General features: G+C 46.9%; 1 long non-coding RNA gene across 1 annotated transcript; it reads right to left on the reverse strand.

Annotated features, from left to right (window-relative positions):
- LOC146356633 (uncharacterized) lies at positions 1 to 26,327 on the reverse strand. The gene is made up of 3 exons (XR_014787464.1): positions 25,940 to 26,327; positions 14,508 to 14,631; positions 1 to 966 (listed from the first exon to the last, which is right to left on the reverse strand). It is a non-coding gene; the product is annotated as an uncharacterized LOC146356633 (long non-coding RNA).

A 26,327-nucleotide genomic window follows, 5' to 3' on the forward strand; every position in this document is an offset into this window, starting at 1 on the left:
ACCTTGGAGATTTTAATAGTCATCATACTCAGTGGAAGTACAGTGAAACTGACGAAAAAGGTGGGGCGCTTGTAAATTGGGCAGATGACAACAGCTTGTATTTGATATCCGATGCAAAGGACAGAGGAACATATAAGTTGGCAGCTTGGAGAAAGGAATACAGTCCTGACTTGTGTTTTCTGACTACCAACAAGGAAACACTGCCAGTGAAAACCTCTCAACTGGTATTAGCAGACTTCCCCCATAGCCAGCACTGCCCAATCCTGATTGAAATTGGCACAAGTATACCTCTGGTGTCATCTTTTCCCCGCCCAAGGTAGAATTTCAAGAAGGCGAAATGGGATGTTTTTACTGTAAATCGAGACAAATGCTTGGGCTGGATCTCCCCCAAATCCAACAATTATGAGAGACTTACAGGCACATTTATATGGGCAGCAAGAAAGGCTATTCCTAGAGGATTGTTGTTGTTCAGTCGCTCAGTCGTGTCCGACTCTTCGTGACCCCATGGACCATAGCACGCCAGGGCTTCCTGTCGTCCGCTCTTTCCTGAAGCATGCTCAAGTTCATATTCATTGCATCGGTGATGCTATCCAGCCATCTCATCCTCTGCCGTCCCCTTCTCCTTTTGCCTTCAGTCTTTCCCAGCATCAGGGTCTTTTCGGGGGAGTTTTCTCTTCGCATTAGGTGGCCAAAATATTTGAGCTTCAGCTTCAGTATCTGTCCTTCCAATGAGCATTCAGGGTTGATTTCCTTTAGGATGGACTGATTCCTAGAGGATACAGCAAGCAATATATTCCAGGGTGGAATGATACCTGCAAGAATCTGTACCTAATTTTTTTAAAAAATGGACACCATGATATCGCAGATGACTTGTTACATAGCCTCGATACAGCACGACGAGAGAAATTGATGGAGACAGTTGAATCACTCAATTTTAAAACATCTAGTAGAGAAGCATGGTCATTGCTACGGAAATTAGGGGGAAGCAAGAAGAAAATAAACAATAAGACACACATCTCAGCCAATAAGATCGCAGCACATATATTGTCTACATCTACAGCTACAAGGGACAAAGTCCATACAAGACAAATTAGACAAAAACGTAGTGCTCTCAAAACTACTTGTCCTGAACAATCCGAATATTGCCCTGCTAAGCACTGTCTATAAGTTTCTCAAAAGGCTTCTGCATAAGAGAATCAGCCAGAAGATGCTGCAGATAATTCCAGTGGAACAAGCTGGATTTCGCCCCGCAGAAAGCTGTGCTGACCAAGTGCTTTCTAGGGATGTATGAAAGTCACTTACCTGTTCGCGGATTATGCTGATGCTGGGGGGGAAGTGCTCCGTCCCTCCCCCTGAAATTCTGGCCGGGGGGGGAGGCACTCCGTCCCTCCACCCCCCAAATCCTGGCTGACCGGCTCCGCTCCACAGGTATTGTGCGGAGCCACCGGCCGGCTCAGCCAGTGGCCGGACATCCAGCCGCTGGCTAGCAGGGACACAAATGGCGGCTGCCGTAGCCACCGCTGTTTGCATGCCTGCAGTCAGCCGTGATAGGCTACGTAAATGTGTACGTAGCCTATCATGGCTCAGTAAAACAAAAAACAAAAACCCGCACGTACACAAATGGCGGCGCACATAGGCGCCGCCATTTGTGTTCCTTATTTTGGCATGTCTTAGTCTACGTAAACATTTATGTAGACTACAGCGAAAATAAGGGGAACGCAAAAAGCGTAGTATCTACGCTATTTGCGTTCCCCTTATTTTCGCCGTAGTCTATGTAAATGTTTACGTAGACTAAGACGTGCCAAAATAAGGAACGCAAATGGCGGCGCGCATGGGCGCCGCCATTTGCATACGCACATTTTTTGTTTTTTGTTTTACTCAGCCGTTTTAGACTACGTAAATATTTACGTAGCCTATCACGGTGTTTTTTTTTTAATTTAGCCGTGGTAGGCTACGTAAATCTTTATGTAGCCTATCACGTTTTTTTTTTAAAACTTGGAAATGGTGGCAACGGCGGCAGCCGGTCAGAACACCGACCGCCACAGCCGTGGCTGCGGCCGAACCGCCACCAGAGCCGCTGCTGGAGCCGCTGCCGCCAGGAAGATTTGCTGAAGGTAAGTCCTGTCCCAGGGGGGTGGGGGGGCAGACCATTTTGCCACCGATTTCAGGGGGCCGAATGCACTGGCATTTGGCCTCCCCGAGATCCGTGGCGAAATTCTCTGACATCCCTAGTGCTTTCACTAACAACCTATATAGAAGCAGGATACCAGATGAAGCAAAAAAAGTAGGGATGTCAGAGAATTTCGCCACGAATGTCGGGGAGGCCGAATGCCAGCGCATTCAGCCCCCCGAAATCGGTGGCGAAACGGTCTGCCCCCCTGCCCCCCTCATGATGGGACTTACCTTGGGCAAATCCTCCTGGCGCGGGCGGCGGCTGTGGCGGCCAGTCTTTCAACCGGCTGCCACTGCCGCCATTTCCAGTAAAAAAAAAAAAAGTGATAGGCTACGTAAAGATTTATGTAGCCTATCACGGCTAGATTTTAAAAAAATACCGTGATAGGCTACGTAAATCTTTACGTAGCCTATGATGGCTGATTTAAAAGAAAAAACACGTGCTCGTACGCAAATGGCGGCGCCCATGGGCACCACCTTTTGCATTCCTTATTTTAACACGTCTTAGTCTATGTAAACATTCACATAGACTAAGACGGCGAAAATAAGGGGAACGCAAATAGCGTAGACGCTACGCTATTTCCGTTCCCCTTATTTTCGCCGTCTTAGTCTACGTAAATGTTTACATAGACTAAGATGTGTCAAAATAAGGAACGCAAGTGGCGGCACCCATGGGCGCCGCCCTTTGCGTATGAGCGTTTTTTTATTTTAAATCAGCCATGGTATCACAGCTGGCTGCAGGGAAGCAAACGGTGGCGGCTACAGCTGCCGCCATTTGCGGACCTGGCCGGCCAGGATTTGGGGGGGAGGGACAGAGCACCTCCCCCCCGGCCAGAATTTGGGGGGGCAGTGACAGAGTGCCTCCCCCCCGGCCAGAATTTCGGGGGGAGGGACAGAGCGCCTCCCCCCCACCGCGAATCAATTTCATTAAAAGGTAAGTGACTTCTGTACATCCCTAAAAAAATGTCAGTTGCCTTCATAGGTTGAAGTGCAGCATATGATACAGTGTGGAGACATGGACTACTTTATAAATTAATACAAGTAACCTCATGCTGAAAATCTCCCCTACTTATTGATAATATACTTGCTGGAAGAACTTTCTCTGTGATTATAGGAGCCGGAGCTGCCACCGCCGCTGCATCCGCTGCCACCGCATCCGCCTCTGCCACCGCCGCATCCACAATCGCCGCCACATCCACTGCCAGGTAGGTCCGTTCTGGGGGGGGGGGGATTCTGTGGGTTCTGGGGGAGGCCATTCTGTCACGGAATCCGGGGGGGGGGGTGGATTCTTGGTGTCCGTGGTGGAATTCTCCAACATCCCTAGTTCAATTTAAGGGATACCGGCTCAATCATAACATGCATCCCAAATATCTTGGGGTTACACTGGATAGGACACTTTCCTATAAAGAACATGTGATGAAGACTGCTGCCAAACTGAGAAGAAGAAATTAAATTCTACACAAACTGTGCGGCACTAGCTGGGGCTCGACAGTGGATATGCTGAGGACGACCACACTCAGTCTGGTTTACTCAGCAGCAGAGTATTGTGCCCCAGTGTGGCTTAATAGTCCGCACACGAGACATCCAGCCAAATGACATCCAGCCATTTCTACCACTAAAGCTCTTCTAGAAGATGATTTCAATATCCACAACATGTGGAAACAATGTTGGCTAGGAAACTGTCCTCCACAATGCTGAAGCTTGCCCTGCATCTTGGAAAAACCACCTGGATTTGACCAGCCCGATGTGATATGGACAACCTTGAACCGAATTCGCATGGGTCATGGTAGATGCGCAGATGCCTTTTATAAATGGGGCAAAATAACATCATCAAGTTGTGATGGTGGGGCTGAAAAACAAACTATCCAACACATAGTGACATAGTGTCAAAACTGAGCCTACAGTGGAGACTTTGCTGATTTCCTGGCTGTGACAACTGAAGCAAAAAACTTTATCTGTAACCTAGACGTACGTTTGTGATCTTCCTGTCTATATTTTATATTTATTATGCTCTATGTTTTTTATTGTAACGCCATGTGAATGTGCCATACGATAAATAAATACGTAATTTAAATTTTGCATTTTCCCCTTGTCTTGCATGGGAAAATAGAAATGGCCATAACCTTTTTGGTTGTCCAGATAAATTCATAACATTTGGAGTTCTGGAAGAGTATAGGGAAATGATTGAATTTGCAATGTTTTAGACAGATCGGTCCAAAGGTTTCTGTGCTAGGCACAGGTAAATTTCACTATTTTCCAGAAAATCTGTCATAGCAACTCTCTCTCTCTCTCTCTCTCTCTCTATATATATATATATATATATATGTGTGTGTGTGTGTGTGTGTGTGTGTGTATTTCCACAGGAGTGCACGGAATTGGGGATCTGGTAGCTTCTATGGAGGTACCTAGAAAGGGGCATCTGATGAAGATTGCAGTGTACAGACAGTTCCTTAGGACATGAGCAGTCCTTCAGTCCCCTGATCCCAAACCATGGAGGGCTTTAAGAACATAAGAAGAGCCCTGAGGCCAGATCAGATCAAGGGTCCATAGGTATAGAATTCTGAGCAAAGAGTGGCCAACCACCTTCCCTTGGGAAAGGGAAACCCACAAGTTGGGCATGAGTGCAGTTGCACCCTCCTACTTGTGTGCTCAGCAAGTGGTGTGCCTGGGCATACCACCTCTGATAGTGGAGGTAGCAGACACCCATCAGGACCATTGGCCATTGGTCTCTTTATGCGCCATTCGTACAGTCCCCTTTTCAATTGATGGTCATCCATATGTCTTTTGGAAGTGAGCTCCATAGTTTAGATACGCACTGCTTGAATAAGCACAGCCTTTTATGTGTCCAGCCACCTAATCTGCTTCTCACTCTCACTGTCTGCCAAATGTTTTGACACTGAGGTGAATTGGCCATTGCTTTCATGCCTATCTGACGTGCGTCCGGTGGCCTTCAATGGGCTGCTCTTGGGCACAGAGGGATGTAATGGATGGACCCTCTTTGGCCTGATCCAGCAGTTCTCGGTCAAATGCCTTTCTTGCCTTTAATTGGGAGTAGTGAGTCGGGCTTATGTATGATTCTTGGCAAATGGTATTTGGTTTCTTGCTTCTAAGACTTCATGCACTTTTTCTTTTAAATAAAACTGTGTTGTTAAAAATTTGGTGACACCTCATCACAATATTGAGCAGCTTCAAGAATGAGTTTGCACAAATACATTTTTTTCTCTTGCTGTTCATTTGTGCTTGGAGCCATGCAGAGTTCAGGATGATGCAGAGATCTTGGTTTTCCTCCCTGTCATTATCTAAATCAGAGTGGTTTGTTCTTCTTCTTGCCATATGTCACCGCCCTCCTGACCACCACAAGGTTACCTGGGAGTCCAAGAGCATCAACATCAGACTCAAGAGCAGCATGATGATGCAATGTGTTGAACTTGTTACGTGTGAAAAACTTCTTATAGCATTTGTGCCTCAATGGGTCCAGTGCAACTGAGAGATTGAGGGCATATTGAGCGGCGGGGCAGGGGGTTTAGAGACTCTGGTAACATGGGGTTTATTGTCATTCCCTTGGGATCTGACACCATGGATGGACTCCATGTGTATGAGTAAAGGCCCTGCAGTTCAGGCAACGGTGTCAGTTTGGTGCCAGACACCCCAATATTCTGCTGCTTTTGACCTGGAAAGGAAGGTTGCATAGTTGCTTGGGAAAGTACAGGAGAAGCTTGGCGTTGCAGAAGCCAGGTGTGACACTCAAAGCAGATTGGTGTATGTGCGAGAAATCCATCAGCCCCATCACACTACACTGTCTGCAATGGCCATTGTCATCCAGACTAAATCCTTTGACCCCTTACCCTCCTTGGGCACTATTTTCCATTTACTTCTAGATTCCAAAATGTCAGCTCAGGAAAAGTCAACGGGGCTCTTTTCTCAGCTAATAGGTATGTTGAGCATACCCATTCATGTTGGAAAGAGGGAAAGATGGTCAGTTTATTCCCAAACCAGCACACATCACAGTTTCAATGAGCCAAGAGAGACAGCATTTGTGCCATGCTTTGTGTTTTAACAATTAAACACAGATGTTGGCCCTTTTACTGATCATCAGGCAGCCCAATAGTTCAGGCTAAAATTTTATAAACCTCCCTTCCCTCTCCCACTTCCCCTCTTCTGCTGTCTTGGTTGAAGCAGAGGCACCCACCGCCTCCAGCTTCATGACACCCAACACTACACTGATGCGGATACAAAATACTCCTTCCTTCACTATCCTCTCCACTACAAGTCCATTAGATTGCCAGATCCCCTTCCTTCAGCATTCTCACTTTTCTTGAAAATCCAGAGTTCTTCTTCATGAGGCATTAAGGGTGCACTTGTCATACCCCATTTTTTCACAGGTTCTTTATATGACATCGTGACCCTCCAGTTTTGCTTCTGAACCGAAAGGCCGCATTCAGCACATTTGAACAGAGCAGAGGAAATATGGTATTGTACACGCAGAAGAGACTCCTTTTCCACCTCTGTATTTGTGCTATTGTCCCTGATAGCCATGATAGTGCGGTCACTGAACTTGAGCCGGACATCCTCGAGAGTGAAGTCAAGTGGGCCTTAGGAAGCATTAGTAACAACAAAGCTAGCGGAGATGACAGTATTACAGCCGAGCTATTTAAAATCCTAAAAGATGATGCTGTTAAAGTGCTGCATTCAATATGCCAACAAATCTGGAACACTCAGCAGTGGCCACAAGACTGGAAAAGGTCAGTTTACATTCCAATTCCAAAGAAGGGCAACGCCAAAGAGTGTTCAAACTACCGCACCATTGCGCTCATTTCACATGCCAGCAAGGTGATGCTCAAAATCCTACAAGCTAGGCTTCAGCAGTATGCGAACCGAGAACTACCGGAAGTACAAGCTGGATTTAGAAGAGGCAGAGGAACTAGAGATCAAATCGCCAACATTCGCTGCATCATGGAGAAAGCAAGAGAATTCCAGAAAAACATCTATTTCTGCTTCACTGACTACGCTAAAGCCTTTGATTGTGTGGATCACAACAAACTGTGGCAAATTCTTCAAGAGATGGGAGTACCAGACCACCTTACCTGAGAAACCTGTACAAGGGTCAAGAAGCAACAGTAAGAACCAGACATGGAACAACCGAGTGGTTCAAAATTCGGAAAGGAGTACGACAAGGCTGGATATTGTCGCCCTGCTTATTTAATTTATATGCAGAGTACGTCATGAGAAATGCCGGGTTGGATGAATCACAGGTCGGAATTAAGATTAAGATTAAGATTAAGATTAAGATCAAATCGCCAACATTCGCTGCATCATGGAGAAAGCAAGAGAATTCCAGAAACACATCTATTTCTGCTTCATTGACTACGCTAAAGCCTTTGATTGTGTGGATCACAACAAACTGTGGCAAATTCTTAAAGTGATGGGAGTACCAGACCACCTTACCTGTCTCCTGAGAAACCTGTACGAGGGTCAAGAAGCAACAGTAAGAACCAGACATGGAACAACCGATTGGTTCAAAATTGGGGAAGGAGTACGACAAGGCTGCATATTGTCACCCTGCTTATTTAACTTATATGCAGAGTACATCATGAGAAATGCCGGGTTGGATGAATCAGAGGTCGGAATTAAGATTGCTGGGAGAATTATCAACAACCTCCGATATGCAGACGATACCACCCTAATGGCAGAAAGCGAAGAGGATCTCAAGAGCCTCTTGTTGAGGGTGAAAGAGGAGAGTGCAAAAGCTGGTTTGAAACTCAACATTAAAAAAACTAAGATCATGGCATCTGGCCCCATCACTTCCTGGCATATAGAAGGGGAAGAAATGGAAGCAGTGACAGATTTTACTTTCTTGGGCTCCAAGATCACCGCAGACGGTGACTGTAGCCATGAAATTAAAAGACGCTTGCTCCTGGGGAGGAAAGCTATGGCCAACCTAGACAGCATAGTAAGAAGCAGAGACATCACCTTGCCGACAAAGGTCCGTCTAATCAAAGCTATGGTTTTCCCAGTAGTAATGTATGGCTGTGAGAGCTGGACTATAAGGAAGGCTGAGCACCGAAGAATTGATGCTTTCAAACTGTGGTGCTGGAGAAGACTCTTACGAGTCCCCTGGACTGCAAGGAGGTCAAATCAGTCCATCCTAAAGGAAATCAACCCTGAGTGCTCATTGGAAGGACAGATAATGAAGCTGAAGCTCCAATATTTTGGCCATCTAATGCAAAGAGAAAACTCCCTGGAAAAGACCCTGATGCTGGGAAAGACTGAAGGCAAAAGGAGAAGGGGACGGCAGAGGATGAGATGGCTAGATAGCATCACGGATGCAATGAATATGAACTTGAGCACGCTCTGGGAGAGAGCGCAGGACAGGAAGGCCTGGCGTGCTATGGTCCATGGGGTCACGAAGAGTCGGACACGACTGAACAACTGAACAACAACAAATTTGTGCTATTCAGCTATGCCAAGATGCCACTTTGGTTATGTGGTGGAAAGCAGGAAAAGAAACATTCCTCTTGTAATGCTTGTCTCTCAGTTCTGGGATGAAACCAAAAGTAGATACAGGAGATTAACAGCCTCATGTACAAAAGCTCCCAGTCAGCTTTTCCTTACTTCTTTTTTCCCATCTCTTCTCTAGAGTTGTGCATCTCTGGGGGAAGCAGCTTGCTCACTTCTGCTCCTTGATCACAAGCTCAGCTCATCCATTTTCACCTAGGGATGTCATGGACGTTCATTTCCTGCTTCGTTATCGATGATCTTCTCTCAGTTCGGCACCCAAACTGGAGTTCACAAACCCTCCCTCTGGCCCCACCCTGCTTGGCTTCAGTCAAGCAATCCCCCAAAATCTCGGGCGCTATGGCGATCCTGTTTGTACCCTTTCCCCTGCTCTCACCGAGCTCCTGCTTGGCGAATGGCGCTGGTGGCTATCCCTTCTTTTTTTTGCGTATTTGCCCTGATGCATGCATGTCAAAATATGCCCATTTTCTGTGCAAAAACGTTGTGCATATATGGAATCAAAGAAATGCGCAAAATCAGAAGGACCTTGGTAACTGCGCATTTTTTTTCAACCAGCAAATGTGCATATTGCTTCCATACATGTGCATTTTCTGGGCAAAAAATAATAATAATGCGCAGTTACCAGGGTCCTTCTGATTTTGTGCTTTTCGTTGATTCCATATATGCACAATTTTGGTCTGTTCTTAACCTAGCCTGTTCTGTTTTTGCACATTCCATGAACTGAGAAATGCCACAGCCACAGAGAGATCCAGCTGTTGTGGGGGGTGGTGAGACATCAAGGAAGGGAATAGAAAAAGAGGAGAGCACATGTACCTGAATGGGCCTTCCTACCTGAATGACAGTCGTTTCATTCAGATTGAAATGGGCTATGGCCATCAAGTTCTGCATAACAGTTGGGAAGCACTATTCCTTAACACTTGCAAGTTGACCGAGCCACCAAGCAAGAAGCTTTTGGGCTGTAATGTTTGTGAACGGCAGCCCAGAGAGCTTCAGCTATTGGGTGGAAAAGAAAGGAAGTAGATAGATGATAGATAGATAGATAGATAGATAGATAGATAGATAGATAGATAGATAGATAATAAAAAGGGCAGTGTGGTCTTGGTCTCTTGGTTGTGGTGGCATTTTGTGTGTTTGTGTTTTGGCTTGGCTGGTGTGACCATTGGGCTGTGAGAAACCCAAAAGGACAGCCCAAGAGATATGCCCATGAGGGTGATGCCACTGTCACAAAAGCAGGAATTATATACTATATATATATATATATATATATATATATATATATATATATGGAAAAATGGGAACTCCCCTTTCCAGCTACAGCAGGCATGGTGCTAGGCTCTGGAGCAGGAGCAGACTGACATACCTACGAAATTCTTTCCTCCAGTGCCTCTTTCCCAGTCATGCAGACTGGAAATGCACACAAACCGCATTTTCCGCAATTAAGTAGGGATGTCAGAGAATTCCGCCACGGATCTCGGTGAGGCCGAATGCCAGCGCATTTGGCCCCCCAAAATCTGTGGCTGAATGGCCTGCCACCCCCCCGCCACCCCGTGGATCCCCCCCAGGGTGAATATAACCTGGGGCGGATCTTCCGGGCGGCGGCGGCTCCGGCGGCGGCTCCGGCGGCAGCTTTGCCGCCGCCGCCACCATTTCCAGGCTTGTGGGGGAAAAAAAAAAAACGTGATAGGCTACATAAATATTTACGTAGCCTATCATGGTTGGGGTGGGTTTTTTTTAAAAAAAAATGCGTATGCAAGTGGCGGCGGCTATGGCCGCCACCATTTGCATTCCTTCTTTTTACCGTCTTAATCTACATAAATATTTACGTAGGCTATGATGGCGAAAATCAAGGGGAATGCAAATAGCGTAGCGGGTGCTATTTGCGTCTCCTTTTGATTCGCCATTTTAGCCGACGTAAAGATTTATGTAGGCTAAAACGGTGAATGAAAAAGGAACGCAAATAGCGCCTGCTACTCTATTTGCATTCCTCTTGATTTTTGCCATCATAGTCTACGTAAATATTTACGTAGATTAAGACGGCCAAAAAGGAGGAACGCAAATGGCGGCGGCCGTAGCCGCCACCATTTTCATACACGGGTGTTTGTTTTTTTACTCAGAGCACTCCGCGGCCGGAAATCCGGCTGCGGTCGGCTCTGGCCTGGCCGGGCTGGGTGTGGCCAGCTGCTCTGCGGAGCTGCCACAGAGCACAGCCGGCCATTCGAGGATTCCGGGGGGAGGGACAGAACGCCTCCCCCACCACCATCAACATAATCCACGAAAGGTAAGTCACTTTCGTACATCCCTACAATTAAGCTTGTGGCAGTTCTGTCAGTCGTGGTGAAATGTGCACAAACCTCATTTCCGTATTTCTGCTTCTTGCATTTCTGTGTGTCTGTTGCAGTGTAGAACCCATCAGACCCCCTCCCCCCCAAAAAAACAAGGATCCTGTTATCTCCTAGGATACAGCTGGAAGACCTTCATGACAAGGGAGAATTGCAGGGCATGGCTGGAGTTTCTTGCGGCCCACTGAATGTGCAGTGCATTTCATCATTTTAGAATGATGCAAAAACCAGAGAGAAGGAAAGGAATAGCATAACTCCCCCTTGGAAATGATGTGTGCTTTGTTGGAAAGGTGCTCCATCCCTCCCCCTGGAATCCTCGTCGGGGGGGGAAGCGATCCGGTCCTCCCCCCCGGAATCCTCGAAAGCTGGCTGTGCTCCGCGGCAGCTCCGCAGAGCAGCCGGCCAGGCCCAGGCCAGGCCTGTCCGCAGCCGGATTTCCGGCCACGGAGGGGTCTCGGTAAGGAAAAAAAAACACACGTACATAAATGTTGGCGGCTACGGCCGCCGCCATTTGCATTCCTTATTTTTCTTCGTCTTAGTCTAAATAAATATTTACGTAGACTAAGACGAAGAAAAATAAGGAATGCAAATGGCAGCGGCTGTAGCCGCTGCCATTTGCATACGCCTTTCCCCCCCCCCCAGGTGTTTTAGGCTACATAAAAACTTATGTAGCCTATCACTCCTGGGCAAAAAACCCACAAAAAAACGCATACACAAATGGTGGCAGCTACGGCCGCCGCCATTTGCGTTCCTTATTTTTCTTCGTCTTTTTTTTTTTACTGAGACGTGATAGGCTACGTAAAAACTTACGTAGCCTATCACGACTCTGTAAAAAAAAAAAAAAGAAGAAGACAAGACTGCAAATGGCGGCGGTAGCCGGAACATCCATCAAGCCACCACTGCCTGGAACATCCTCCCCAGGTAAGTCTCGTCCCGGGGGGGGGATCCGCAGGGGGTGGGGGGGGCAGGCCGTTCCACCACAGAGTTCAGGGAGCCGAATGCACTGGCATTTGGCCTCACAGAGATCTGTGGCAGAATTCTCTGACATCCCTAATGGTGACCTCCGGTCAGAGTCAATGTCGCCCTGGCAGCATTCCGCGGAGCCTCCATGGATGCTATCCCAAACAGCTTATAAAAGGTTGACAAACCTTTTCATCTTCCCCTGGAATGAAAAGGCAAGGCAAGAGCAGCATCTGGATGAAGTCTTGGAAGAATAGCACCCTTTGCGAAGCAGCAGGGGGGGCTGGGCTCCGGGGGTAGCCTGCCTGAGGTTAGTCATCGCTCGAAGTTGTTTTGAAACTCCTATCTAATTAGGAGAAATAAGGGCTGATGTGCTCCAATGTAGTTGATGGATTAAGAAAAACCAAGAATATTTGAGGATCCGCAAGATCTGTTTGAAGAGAAGGATGGCTACATCAAGGAGGAAAAAAGGAGCAGGATCTCCATCTACCCCCCGCCCGCCCATACCTCTTGTGGCAAAGGCTCCGAGAAGTGCAAATACAGAGGAGTTACTTGCTCTGATAAAAACCTTGTCCTTGCAATTTGCTGAACAGGCTAAGAGGCTGGATACATTTCAAAATTCAAGGGGGTGTGACTTAATTAACACTTCTTGGCAAAAAATGGAGGCAAAGGTTAACGAGCTGCAAGATAGGGTGGCAGCGAAGGAGACTGCGTCACAAGCTTTTAACAACATTTTTTTTTGCCAGAATCTCCCAACTTGAGGCTCTCAACACAGGGCAAATGTACGTATTATTAGGGATGGCGGAGAATTCCTCCACGGATTTCAGTGAGGCCGAATGCACTGGCATTCGGCCCCCCAAAATCCGTGGTGGAATGGCCTGCCCCCCACCCCCCCATGGATTCCTCCCGGGATGAGGCTTACCTGGAGCGGATGTTCCAGGTGGCGGCGGGTCTGGTGGCAGGTCCAGCAGCGGGTCCGATGGCGGCGGCGGCAGCGGTGGCTGGTCTTTCGAACAGCTGCCATGGCAGCCAGTTACATCCTGGTCTTTGCCGTGATAGGCTACATAAGTCTTTACATACCCTATCACGGCAAGCCATCAACCCCCCCAAAAAAAACGGTGTACGCAAATGCACTATCACTGCCAAAAAAAAAAAGGAACGCAAATGGCAGCCACCGTAGCCGCTGCCATTTGCGTTCGCTGTTTATTTGGGGTTTTTGCTGTGATAGGCTATGTAAATTGTGGTTTTAATGTTCTGTATATTTTAAATTGTTTTATTGTGTGTTGTTTGGTTTTAATTTTTGTGAACCGCCCAGAGAGCTTTGGCTATTGGGCGGTATAGAAATGAAACAAACAAACAAACAAATAAGTATTTACATAGCCTACCATGGTAAAATACTAGGGATGTCAGAGAATTTCGCCACGAATCTTGAGGAGGCCGAATACCAGCACATTCGGCCCCCCGAAATTGGTGGCAAAATGGTCTGCCACCCCCCCGCCCCCCCGGGACGGGACTTACCTTGGGTGAATCCTCCTGGCGCCGGTGGCTCCTGCAGCGGTTCGGCGGCGGTTCGGCGGCGGTTCGGCGGCAGCAGCTGTGGCGGCCGGTCTTCTGACCGGCTGCCACCGCCACCATTTCCAGTAAAAAAAAAAAAGCGTGATAGGCTATGTAAATCTTTACGTAGCCTATCACGGCTAGATTTTTAAAAAATACCGTGATAGGCTACATAAATGTTTACGTAGCCTATCACGGCTGATTAAAAGGAAAAAAAATACGCGCATATGCAAATGGCGGCGCCCATGGGTGCCACCATTTGCATTCCTTATTTTGACACGTCTTAGTCTACGTAAACATTTACGTAGACTAACATGGCGAATATAAGGGGGACGCAAATAGCGTAGCGTCTGCTACGCTATTTGCGTCCCCCTTATTTTCGCCGTCTTAGTCTACGTAAATCTTGACGTAGACGAAGACATACCAAAATAAGGAACGCAAATAGCGCCGGGCGTGGCCGCCGCCATTTGCATACACACGTTGTTGTTGTTGTTGTTGTTGTTGTTTTAAGTCAGCCTTGATAGGCTTTTTTTTATGTCAGCCTTTGGCATTCGCCAAAGGTAAGTCCCATCCCGGGGGGGCCGGGGGGGCAGAGAATTTCACCACCGATTTCGGGGGGCCGAATTCGTTGGCGCTCGGCCCGCCGAAGATTTGGGGAGAAATTCTCTGCCATCCCTAGCAGAATCGCCGCAGAGTGGAGCCAGCCATAGAGAATTTCGGGGGGAGGGATGGAGAGCCTCCCCCCCACCGTAAATGTCACCCTTTGAAAAGGTAAGTGACTTTTGTACATCCCTAGCGGGACCACGGGCTGCGGTGGCTTAGTGGTTAAGACCACTGGAAGGTCGGCAGGTCAGCAGTTCGAGACCCGAGTGCTGCGTGACGGAGTGAGCTCCCGTCTTCAGTCCCAGGTTCTGCCAACCTAGTAGTTTGAAAGCAAGAAATTGCAAGTAGGTAAATAGGTACCACCTCGGCGGGAAAGGTAACAGCGTTCCGTGCACCTCGGTGTTCAGTCATGCCAGCCACATGACCATGGAAGCGTCTTCGGACAGCGCTGGCTCTTCGGCTTAGAAACGGGGATAAGCACTGCATCCTAGAGTCGGACACGACTGGTTAGGGACACCTTTACCTTTAGCGGGACCACACACTGCTTTGTTGTCCTTTGGCCACACACTCTTTTCTTCTTGTGCTCAGTAATGTGTATGCTGCACACACACAGCACACATACACATACACGCACACACACACACACACACACAACCAAAGGAAAATCAGATCCAGAATGGGGGGGGGACACAACTATCTAGACAAGCTAAGGGGTGAAGGAAGTGAATCCCTGAAGTTGGGTGCCACCCCAGAGAAGGCCTTTTCTCTCATAACCCCTGGTAAAACCTTGGACAGTGGATGGAACAGGAAAAGGGCATCCAATGAAGATTGCAGTGTACACACAGGTTCCTGAGAAGATGAGCACTCCTGACTTCCCCTATTCTCAAACCATGGAGACTTTAACAATCTAAGAAGAGCCATGATGAAAGATCAGGCCAAGGGCCCATCGAATTTAGCATTCTGATCACACAGTGACCAACCAGCTGCCTGTGGGAAACCAGCAAGAAGGACATGAGTGCAACAGCACCCTCCCACTTATGTGCATGGCCACTGGTGCACATGGGCAGACTGCCCCTGATACGGCAAGTAGCATAGAGTATTCATGTCTATTAACCATTGATCGCCTTATCCTCCAGGAATTCATCCAATCCCCTTTGGATCCATCCAAACTGCATCTCATCACTTTGTCTTGTGAAAGTGATTTCCATAGTGCTACTATGCTTAATGTGTCAATATGTACACTCTCACTGTCTGCAAGATGTTTTGACCACTGAGATGGACTGGCCATTGCTTTCACTGCCTCCTTATGGGTGTCTGGAAGCCTTCTATGGGCTGCACTTGGGCACAGAAAGAGCGACTGGATGAAACCACCATGGTTTCATCCAGCAGTTCTTCGGTTAAATGCCTTCCCTTCCTTCCATTGGCAGTAGTTAGTTGGGTTTAGGGATGATTACTGGCAAACTGTATTTGGTCTCTGTGCTTCTAAGACTTCATGGATGTGTTCTTCTTGAATATTTGTTGCTGAAAATTTGCTGACACCTCATCAGGATATTGATCAGCTTCAGTAATGAGTTTGCACAGACGTGTTTTTCTCCAGCCGTGCACTTGCTCTTGGAGCCACATGGAGTTCAGGATCTTGCAGAGAACAGGGTTCTTCACCTTATAATTATCTAAATCATAGTGATTCATTCTTATTCTTCTTGCCAAAGAGCCCCCCCACCCCCAGTTACCCGGAGTCCAAAAACATCAACATCAGAATCAAAAGCATGATGACTCAACATATTGCACTTCTTACATATGGAGAATGTCTTACAAAGTTTGTGTCCAAACAACTCCAATGACAATGATACCCTTGGCTGAGATTTTTGGCAGATGGGGGGGGGGGATTGGAGAAACTGTGCCAGGGTGAGGTTTAATATCATTCCCTTGGGGTCTGAAGCCATGGTGGGACTCCATCTGTATGAGTCAAGGCCCTGCATTTCAGGCTTCATTGTCAAGGTGTTGCCAGACCCCACCCCCAATATTCTGCTGTTTTTGACATGGGCTGGTCTTCCGACTGGCTACCGCCGCCGCCATTTGCAGTCTGGAGGGTTTTTCTTTTTTTTTTTAAAGGGATGTGATAGGCTACGTAAAGATTTACGTAGCCTATCATGGTTGGGTTAAAAAAAAAAAGCGTACGCAAATGGCAGCGGCTATGGCCGCCGCCATTTGCGTTCCTTATTTTTCACCGTCTTAGTCTACGTAAATATTTACGTAGACTATTATGGCAAAAACAAAGGGGAACGCAAATAGCGTAGCGGGCGCTATTTGCATTCCTTTCTGATTCGCCGTTTTAGCCTACGTAAATATTTATGTAGGCTAAAATGGTGAATCAAAAAGGGACGCAAATAGCACTCGCTACGCTATTTGCATTCCCCTTTATTTTCGCCGTAATAGTCTACGTAAATATTTACGTAGACTAAGATGGTGAAAAATAAGGAATGCAAATGGCAGTGTCCGTAGCCGCCACCATTTGCGTACGTGTTTTTTTTTTTTTTTTTACCCAGACCCCTCCGCGGCAGGAAATCCGGCTGTGGATGGCTCTGACCTGGGCTGGGCCTGGACGGCTGCTCCGCGGAGCTGCCGCGGAGCACAGCCGGCTGTCAAGGATTCCGGGGGGGAGGAACGGAACACCTCCCCCCCCATAAACATAATCCGCGAAAGGTAAGTGACTTTTGTACATCCCTAAATTGCTTAAGTTGGAAATATGGAAAGTGGCGAGTTTATTCCCACACCAGCATAGAGGATAATTTCAATGAGTTCAAGGAGACATCATTTTTTCCACACATTATTTTAACAATTACATTAAATTTTTGGTCCTATTAGCGACACCCAGGCAGCCCATGGTTAGGTCTCTTTGTGCCAAAGGAGCCTCACTCTTTCACACACTAGAGGAATCACATAAACCTCGCTTCCCTCTCCCTCTTCCCCTCTTCCTCTGTCTTGGGTGAAGCAGAGGCACCCCACCGCCTCCAACTTCAGGGCACCCTGCACTGCACTGATGCAGATTTGAAATACTCCTCCCTTTCCTATTCCCTCCACTGCAAGTCCATTAGATTGCCAGATCCCCCTCCTTCATCATTCCCACTTTTCTGGAGGACCCAGAGTTTTTCTACAGGAAGCATTTAGGGTGCACGTGTCATTCCCTACTTTTTTTAGTTTCTTTAGATGACACTGTGACCCTCTAATTTTGCTTCTGCATCATAAGAGCCCTTTCAGCACATTTGAAAGGAGGAAAAGAAATGTGGTATTGAATTGTAAAAGTCAAAGAAACCTCTTTTTCCACTTCTGTATTTGTGCTTCTCAGCCATACCAGGATGCCACCTAGAGGTTATGTGGTGGAAAGCAGGAAAAGAAGCACTCCTCATGGAATGCATGCATCTCAATTCTCAGATGAAACCAAAAGTAGATACAGGAGAATAACAGCTTCATGCAGAAAAGCTCCCAGTCAGCTGTTCCTTGCTTCTCTTGTTCTGTCTCTTCTCTAGGCTTGTGGACTTCCAGAGGTAAGCAGCTTGCTCACTCCCTCTCCTTGCTCACAAGCTCTGCTCATCCATTCTCAGCTTAGTTCCTCCCTAGCCATTGTCCACATCCATCTCCCACCTCCTTCTCCTCACTGCCATGACCTCTCCCCCAACCCCACCTGCTAGTCAACAGCACAAAACTATTGCTTTTGATGTGTCTGTCTTAATCATTAGAACTGTTATCCTCTACAAATGAAATGTAACTTCTATAAAAGAAACCGATTGCCTCGTTGTCATCTTTTGAATACACTTGTTATTTCCTCTCAGTAAAATAGGCCTGGATGAAGCAACTGTGTCTTCAGTTTCCAAATCCCCTCAATGCCTTAGGTGCTGAGCTTTTTGATGCTCTGCGTGAAGGTCCCCTTCAGGTGTCCAGGTTGCATGTCTGAAGATGCACATTCAGGCATACATGCATGGAAAAAGGGGTCACTGGCTAACCAAGGGGAAGGCTGAAGTTGGTTCCTTGTTCCCAGTTTGGGATGCTCCATTGCCCTGTTCTGTCATTACATACAAGGAGGGTACAGACACACATGTAAGTGGTACTGGGCGGTGTGAGCATTCTTCGTCTCTTCCCAGTATAACAGTATTTCTGTTATCTTCCACTCACAACTAGCTTTCCCCTCCCTCGGGGGAGGTGGGTTTAAGGGTGGGCCATCTTCTCTCATCCACACCTAGCTTTCCTAGGCCGTAGGTGCAGAGAGAGTTCAGCTTATTGCAGAGGTCATGTGTCTTCTCATAATTATCAACACCATGGTGATGTATTTTCTTGCCAAACCTCCAGGGATTTTCCCTGTATTGCCATCGCCACTAATATCAGAATCAAGAGCAGTTGTGGGTGACATCTTGGATGTGAGCCGAAAAGGATGGCATATAAATATCTTCTGCAACACTGAACTCTTGGGCTGAGGCTGAAGGCAGGTGAGGGGGACTCTGTGGGGGTCAGGTTTGCTTCTTCTCACTCCCATCAGATGTGTTAGCTTGGCTGGGCTCCATCTGTATTGGGAAAACAAGGGAACCCTTGGTGTTGCAAGGGGACTCTGGCTTCTTCTAATCATTCTTCCAGTTAGTTGAGAGGTTCAAGGGGGTGGCTGTAGTAGCCATACTGAGAATGATTCTGCTTTTCCTGCTGCTGCTGCTGCCTCAGGCCACCTGTGGGATGTTCAATGCCAAATGCCCCTTGACTCTGTAAAGAGATAAAATTGAGCCATGGAGTTTTTACAAGCCAGGGGACATCCTCATTAATGGATTCATTTCTGTAGCATTCCCAGATCGCTTCGATGGCAAGAGTTTCAACAAGCAACCATCCCTCATTCTTTTCCCTCGGCAAGTAATTTTGTGGTAACCATGTTTATTGCTACTTCACTTTCTACTGATTTCATGAGCTCCAATTATCCCGGCACTTCCAGGGACTTCTCCCATTCTCTCCTGCCTGATCCAGGGCAGGCAAAGAGCTTTTCCTAGATTGTCTTTTGGTGAACCTTTGGGGTCTGTCTCAACAGGCAGGCCCCATCCCATGCACAGCCTGCCCTGACACGTGCTGCAGCTGACCAGGTTCCTTTTGAAAAGTGTAGCTACACATTGTAGGACAGTGGGCTCTTCGGGCCATAACTTTAATAAGGACAAGGAATATCCAGTTTTCTTGTAAGCCTTAGGAGGGGAGGCAGGAAACCTGTGGCTGAAGTGACTCATTCTTTGTTTTCCAAGTGGAAAAGGCCATATCACTGCTCCTCCCATCTGTAACTCCCTAGTAAGATGGCAAATATGGATGGATGTGTTGCTCTCGAAGATGGAAAGGGTTGTATTTTGGTCTGCGGACGTGCCTGTGTAGCAAGAGCAGGGCAGGCTGCTGTACAGCAAACAAATCCAACACAGGGAAGGCAGGCAGAACAGAACCAGCAGTGACCAGCGGTGGGAGACAAGGAACAGGGGCTATTACTATCTTCAACTATTAAAAATGGGAGGAAGAGTGTTATTAGCTGCTGTATGTGTTTGTGAGAGAAATAGATGCAAAGGGCAGGATGTGGATGTGGTCTGCCATTTTTCCCCAAACCCCTTTGGCCATGTGCTTCTTCCTCTTCTTCCACCTCTTCTTCCTCCTCCTCCTCCTTCTTTTTCTGCACCTTCACCTATCTTGTTCAAGTGTGGGAGAAGTGCTAAGTGGAAAATTATTTCCTTGCAAGACCATTTGCATGCATAAATATAACTGGTAGGTTTCCTTATGAGTGGGACTGTATTTCAGTCATTCCAGCTATAAAAAAAAGAAAGAAAACTGGATCCGGAAAATATACACCGGTTAGCATGAAATGTAACTTCTACAGTATATACAAGCTTTCCATTGAATAACTCTATCTCAAATTATTTTATACATTATTTTGTTTTAATGCATGTAGTTCCCTTTTCACTGAAGTACAACGTGGAATTTGCATTTTCACAGCAGGAGGACACTGGGTCAATCTTGTCAGTGAGCTGCCCACCACAACCCCAAGGTCTCTTTCTTGGTCAGTCACCACTAACTCAACTGGCGGCCATCACTGCATCTCATGGTAGCGAACTGCATAGTTCAACTATGTGCTGTGTGAAGAAGCCTTTCCTTTTATCCCTCCTTCATCTCCCACCACTCAGCTTCATAGGATGACCCCAGGTTCTAGTATGATGAGAGAATGAGGAAAATGTCTCCCTATCCATTTTCTCCACACTATGCTTAGTTCCTGTGGCAAATTCTTAAAGTGATGGGAGTACCAGACCACCTTACCTGTCTCCTGAGAAACCTGTACGAGGGACAAGAAGCAACAGTAAGAACCAGACATGGAACAACCGAGTGGTTCAAAATTGGGGAAGGAGTACGACAAGGCTGCATATTGTCACCCTACTTATTTAACTTATATGCAGGGTACATCATGAGAAATGCCGGGTTGGATGAATCAGAGGTCGGAATTAAGATTGCCGGGAGAATTATCAACAACCTCCGATATGCAGACGATACCACCCTAATGGCAGAAAGCGAAGAGGATCTCAAGAGGCTCTTGTTGAGGGTGAAAGAGGAGAGTGCAAAAGCTGGCTTGAAACTCAACATTAAAAAAACGAAGATCATGTCATCTGGCCCTATCACTTCCTGGCATATAGAAGGGGAAGAAATGGAAGCAGTGACAGATTTTACTTTCTTGGGCTCCAAGATCACCGCAGACGGTGACTGTAGCCATGAAATTAAAAGACGCTTGCTCCTTGGGAGGAAAGCTATGGCAAACCTAGACAGCATAGTAAGAAGCAGAGACATCCCCTTGCCGACAAAGGTCCGTCTAATCAAAGCTATGGTTTTCCCAGTAGTAATGTATGGCTGTGAGAGCTGGACTATAAGGAAGGCTGAGCGCCGAAGAATTGATGCTTTCGAACTGTGGTGCTGGAGAAGACTCTTACGAGTCCCCTGGACTGCAAGGAGGTCAAATCAGTCCATCCTAAAGGAAATCAACCCCGAGTGCTCATTGGAAGGACAGATAATGAAGCTGAAGCTCCAATATTTTGGCTACCTAATGCGAAGAGAAAACTCCCTGGAAAAGACCCTGATGCTGGGAAAGACTGAAGGCAAAAGGAGAAGGGGACGGCAGAGGATGAGATGGCTAGATAGCATCACGGATGCAATGAATATGAACTTGAGCACGCTCCGGGAGAGAGCGGAGGACAGGAAGGCCTGGCGTGCTATGGTCCATGGGGTCACGAAGAGTCGGACACGACTGAACGACTGAACAACAACAAATGCTTAGTTCTCTATACCTCTGTCAAGCCTCCCCTTGGTTGCCTTTTCTCTAAAAGCTTACCACAGAGGTCCAGCCCCTTAATCATTGTAGTTGCCCTTTTCTGCCCTTTCTCTGACTCTAGAATTCTTTTTTGAGGTATGGTGAACAGAGGTGTAGACAGTATTCCAAGTGTGGTCACATCACAGGTTGGTATGAGGGGAGTACGGTCTTGGAAGTTTAACTCGCAGTTCCTTTTCTAATCATGCCCAAAGTGTAATTTGGGAAGAATTAGACATTTTCATTGAGCTATCCACCACATATCTGATTTCTCTTTCGAAGGTTGTGCATGCCTTATTCCAGCCCTGGAATGTCCAGATACCCTGGTTTTGTTTTCAAATCATACCATCCCTTCACCCATCTAGGGATCATGTAGGAAACACCTACCTGGCTCCGCACTGGGCAATCCGTAGTGGGGGGGGAGGTGCTCTGTCCCTCCCCCTGGAATCCTCGACAAGGGGGAGGCGATCCGTTCCTCCCCCCCGGAATCCTCCACGGCCGGCTGTGCTCTGCGGCAGCTCCATGGAGCAGCTGGCCAGGCCCAGCCCAGGCCAGAGCCGTCCACAGCAGGATTTCCGGCCGTGGAGGGCTCTGGGGGAAACAAACAAACCGCGTACGCAAATGGCAGCGGCTACGGCCGCTGCCATTTGCGTTCCTTATTTTTGGCCATCTTAGTCTACGTAAATATTTACGTAGACTAAGTCGGCCAAAAATAAGGAACCCAAATGGTGGCGGCCGTAGCCGCTGCCATTTGAGTACACGGGTTGTTTTGTTTTTTGTTTTACCCAGCCATGATAGGCTACGTAAATCTTTACGTAGCCTATGACGTCTTGTAAAAAAAAAAAACCCACAAGGCTGCAAATGGCCTGTGGCAGCCGCCCGGAACATCTGCCCCAGGTAAGTCTCATCCCGGGGGGGATCTGCGGGGGGGTGGCAGACCATTCCGCCACAGAGTTCGGGGGGCCAAATGCACTGGCATTCGGCCTCACCAAGATCTGTGATGGCATTCTCTGAGATCCCTAAGATATCCTCAACTTCTTTCAGGGCAACCAGGTACTTCCAAAGGTGTTGGAGACCCATTTCAATCTTTTTGTTCTGCAGGAGAAGGTGGGTGGGTGGGGGAGGAAAGGCTAACAGAGCTTGGACAACGGACAAGAGAAGAGTGACTGCAAATGGGTTTGTTCATGTAAAGTCCTCCCTGTCAAATGCTGAGCAGACTTTGTCTCAATAGACAGATCATTTCTGTGGCAGAGAATCCTTCTCATCTGCAGGAAGGAGGCGTTATTTGTGCATTTGTTTGTTTTGCACCAAAAAAAATGTTTGTTTTGCACCTTTCCACCAAAAACTGTCACTCAAGTTGTCCTTCTGTGCCTTGAGTTATAGAAATTGTGACAGTGCACCTTCCTTTTGCATTAACTAGAAAAAAATACTGCATTGTTTTCTTAAAGATGAAATAAAACACATTTTTTGTTGGGAGGAGTCTACTTTCCTTTCTTTAATATTGGAACCAATACAGTCTGGGAGCGGGTGATGTTTCTTTTCCACCCACACCCTTCAGAAACTGGATTGTTGACCCTGGAATAAGGATATGTAGCACGAAAGACATACTGCACTAATACACAAACAATTAAGTATGATTGGGGGTTTGGGTCTAAGTTGCACTTTGAATCAGTGCTCTCATGACTAAAATTCAAGGGAATCCAGTGGTCTTTATTGCCTGGAATAGTTTCTGGGATCAAAGAAGGAACATCTGAACATGGTATTTCCCTTTCTATGTTCTTGCAGGGAAAAAGGGACAAGATACTGGAATATTCTGTCTATCCAGTTTGCCATTCAGAACATCAACCAGAATCCCAGCCTGTTACCCAACATCACCTTGGGCTACAGCATCTATGAGGGCTATTACGATGGCAGAATGACTTCTGATGCCTTATTAGACATGCTTTCTACTGGGCAGGCAAATGTTCCCAACTACAACTGTGGGAGATGGAATGAACCATCGGTTGTTCTGGAAGGATGCCATTCTGACGTCTCCATGCAGATTTCAAACATTTTGGGCATCTACAAAATCCCACCGGTGAGGGTGGTGGGCTGTTTGCAGGCTGAATCTAATTCCACTTTGCATTTTCTCCAAAGAACTGAAAAAGTCAGCAGTGGCCATCCACAGTGAGACTGCAAATGTAATGTGATATATTGGAGTGTCTGCCCATCGTTCCTTCCCATTCTATCAAAGGCATACTTTACCCTTTGTATGCTGGGGCCACAGAATACCAGCTGGACCACTGAATGGCTGGTGCATAGGAATGTGTGAATCAGAAGAGCTTCTGACTGCTGAAGTCCTCCAAATTCTAACTCCAAGCTTCTTCCAACACAAGCCCGTAACGCATTGCGTTTTGCTCTTTTCTTTTTGCATGAACGCTGTGCACATTTCTCTGCTTTTTTTTAATGTGCATCAATTGTGCACATCTTTCAAATCTACAGATTCTTCTCCCACTGATTAAAGTGGAGTTGGGTGCATTTTGAAAAGTAAGTATGCTGTGCCACATACTTTTTTGGATATACACAACACCTTGGGAGCTTGGGAGGTGTGAACTGGCTAAACCCTGGTTAAAAATGAACTGAATGAATTTCCCATTTGTCCTAACTGGCACCTTACTGTTTCAGAGTTCTCTTGTAATGATGCCTGGAAATGTGATTCGTCATAAAATTAGGACCAACTGCTCCATCTCCATGAAACCTGGTGCAGACAATCTACCTGGAAAGTGGTATAATCTGACCAGATTTCTGAAATATCAGATGAAGAATGGCAGAGTTAAACAAGCTTTCCCATTTTTCATGGACATCTGCTAATAGGGGCCCTACTGGAATAGGTTCGATAGGTGTGAGCAAAGCAAGCAGGGATCTCCTGGCACCGGATGGGATGGTTCCCTGCATCATGATGCCCAGCATCTCTCCACAGAAGTCTTTGCACTCTCCACTTTCGGCAAGACTCCTGCACCAACCTGCATTATAAGCTACCTTGCAAATATTCATTCAAAAGGAAGAGTATGGATCTTCCACATACTTCTCTCACAGGTGTTAACTTTTCATAGGGAAACAAAGGATGTATTAAACTGTATTATGGTTTAGAGTTTGATTCAGCTTGTTTTCAGCAGACACATTTGTCCTTACAGACTTTTCCTTGTCTTTGCAAACTTTTCACTAAACTCTCAGCCTGTGAAGTTGAATCAACTCAGAAAAGCAAGGGGTTCAATTGACAATCAGGAGAAATATTTAACATTTAAGACAGTTGGGAAAACGATAATAGCATATTAGAGAATTCTGTCGTAAGCTGAACATGTACATTTCACTGAGCATGCAGCATCGTAAGAAGTAAACAGACCCAAGGAAAAGAAATGGGGGGCAACCTGTGTTCATGGAAATGTGTAGCTCAGCAAACCTGACAAGTTCTGAACTAAATACATCAATCTAAATCATAGCTAACAACTTTGAAAAAAATAACAACAAATTGCTAGAAACATCCTATTATATGGGAAACATATGTCAGCAGTTCAAAATGCAACACATATATAGGGAAGGCTATTGTCTGGCAACCACTTTGTATATTTGTATGTTCAATGCTGTTATGTCATGAAATCCAGACACTGCTTAATATTTTGTAGTAAAAATGTAAAACAGAAAGAAAGGAAAAGACATGCCTGATCTCAAGAGTCCCAATTAAAAAATCTTGTGTGTAAAATAGGGATGTCAGAGAAATCTGCTGCGGATTCAAACGAGGACGGATTCTTTGGAATCTGGCCTTAGTAATCCTCAGCGCATCGGGACCACTTACCCAGGAGGACTGGAGATGGAACGGCACTCGGCTGCTTCCTCCAGCCAGAGCCGTTCGCCTCCTCCCTGTCCCTGCCGATTGCCATGTCTTTAAAAAAAAAAAAGGCAATCGGGAGGATGTGCCCATAGACTTATCTATACGCAGAGTCATGAATCTTTCATGTAAGTCTATGTGTCCATAGGCTTATACACAAGATTCATGACTCTTTTTGCGTGTAAGTCTATGAGCATGTCCTCCAAATCGCCATTTTCTTTATTTTCGTTTTTTTCACACATGGCAATCGGCAGGGACAGGAAGGGGGCAAACAGCTGTGGCTGGAAGGAGGGAAGGTAAGCAGCCCCAAGCCATCCCCTCCCCCCAGAATCTGAGCAGAGCGGAACAGCTCTGGTGGATTGGGGGGGGGGAGGAACAGATGGTGGGGAATCCGTACATCCCTAGTGTAAAATGGAATTTTGTAAAATGAGAATTTCCTTAGAGACACTTTGCTCTGGAAGATGGCATGGGCTCTGTAAGCTGATCCTTGATCAAGCTAAATGCAGAATCCCAAATCAAAACACCCTGAAGACAAGGACAAATCTGACACACTGGTAGGGATGTACAAAAGTCACTTACCTTTTCACAGGTGTGATTCACGGTGGGGGGGAGGCGCTCCGTCCCTCCTCCTGGAATCCGCCCTGGCCGGCTCTGCTTTGCGGTGGCTCCATGGAGCCGCCGGCCAGGGCCGTCCGCAGCTGGAGTTCCGGCCATGGCCGGGCTGCTCCGGAAGCAAATGGCAGCCGCCGTAGTGGCCGCCGCTTATGTCCTGCCAGGCTGCCGTGGTAGACTACCTAAGTATTTACGTAGCCTATCATGGCAAAGAGCAGGAACGCAAATGGTGGCTGCTACACCATTTGCGCCACTGCTGTTTTCGTGATAGGCTACGTAAGTATTTACATAGCCTATCATGGTAAAGGCAGCCACGCAAATGGCATAGCGGACGCCATTTTTATCCCTGCTCTTT

Source organism: Heloderma suspectum, chromosome 2 (genome assembly GCF_057233095.1).
Source record: "Heloderma suspectum isolate Gila_16-S chromosome 2, 16-S_ref, whole genome shotgun sequence".
Lineage (NCBI taxonomy): Eukaryota > Metazoa > Chordata > Lepidosauria > Squamata > Helodermatidae > Heloderma > Heloderma suspectum.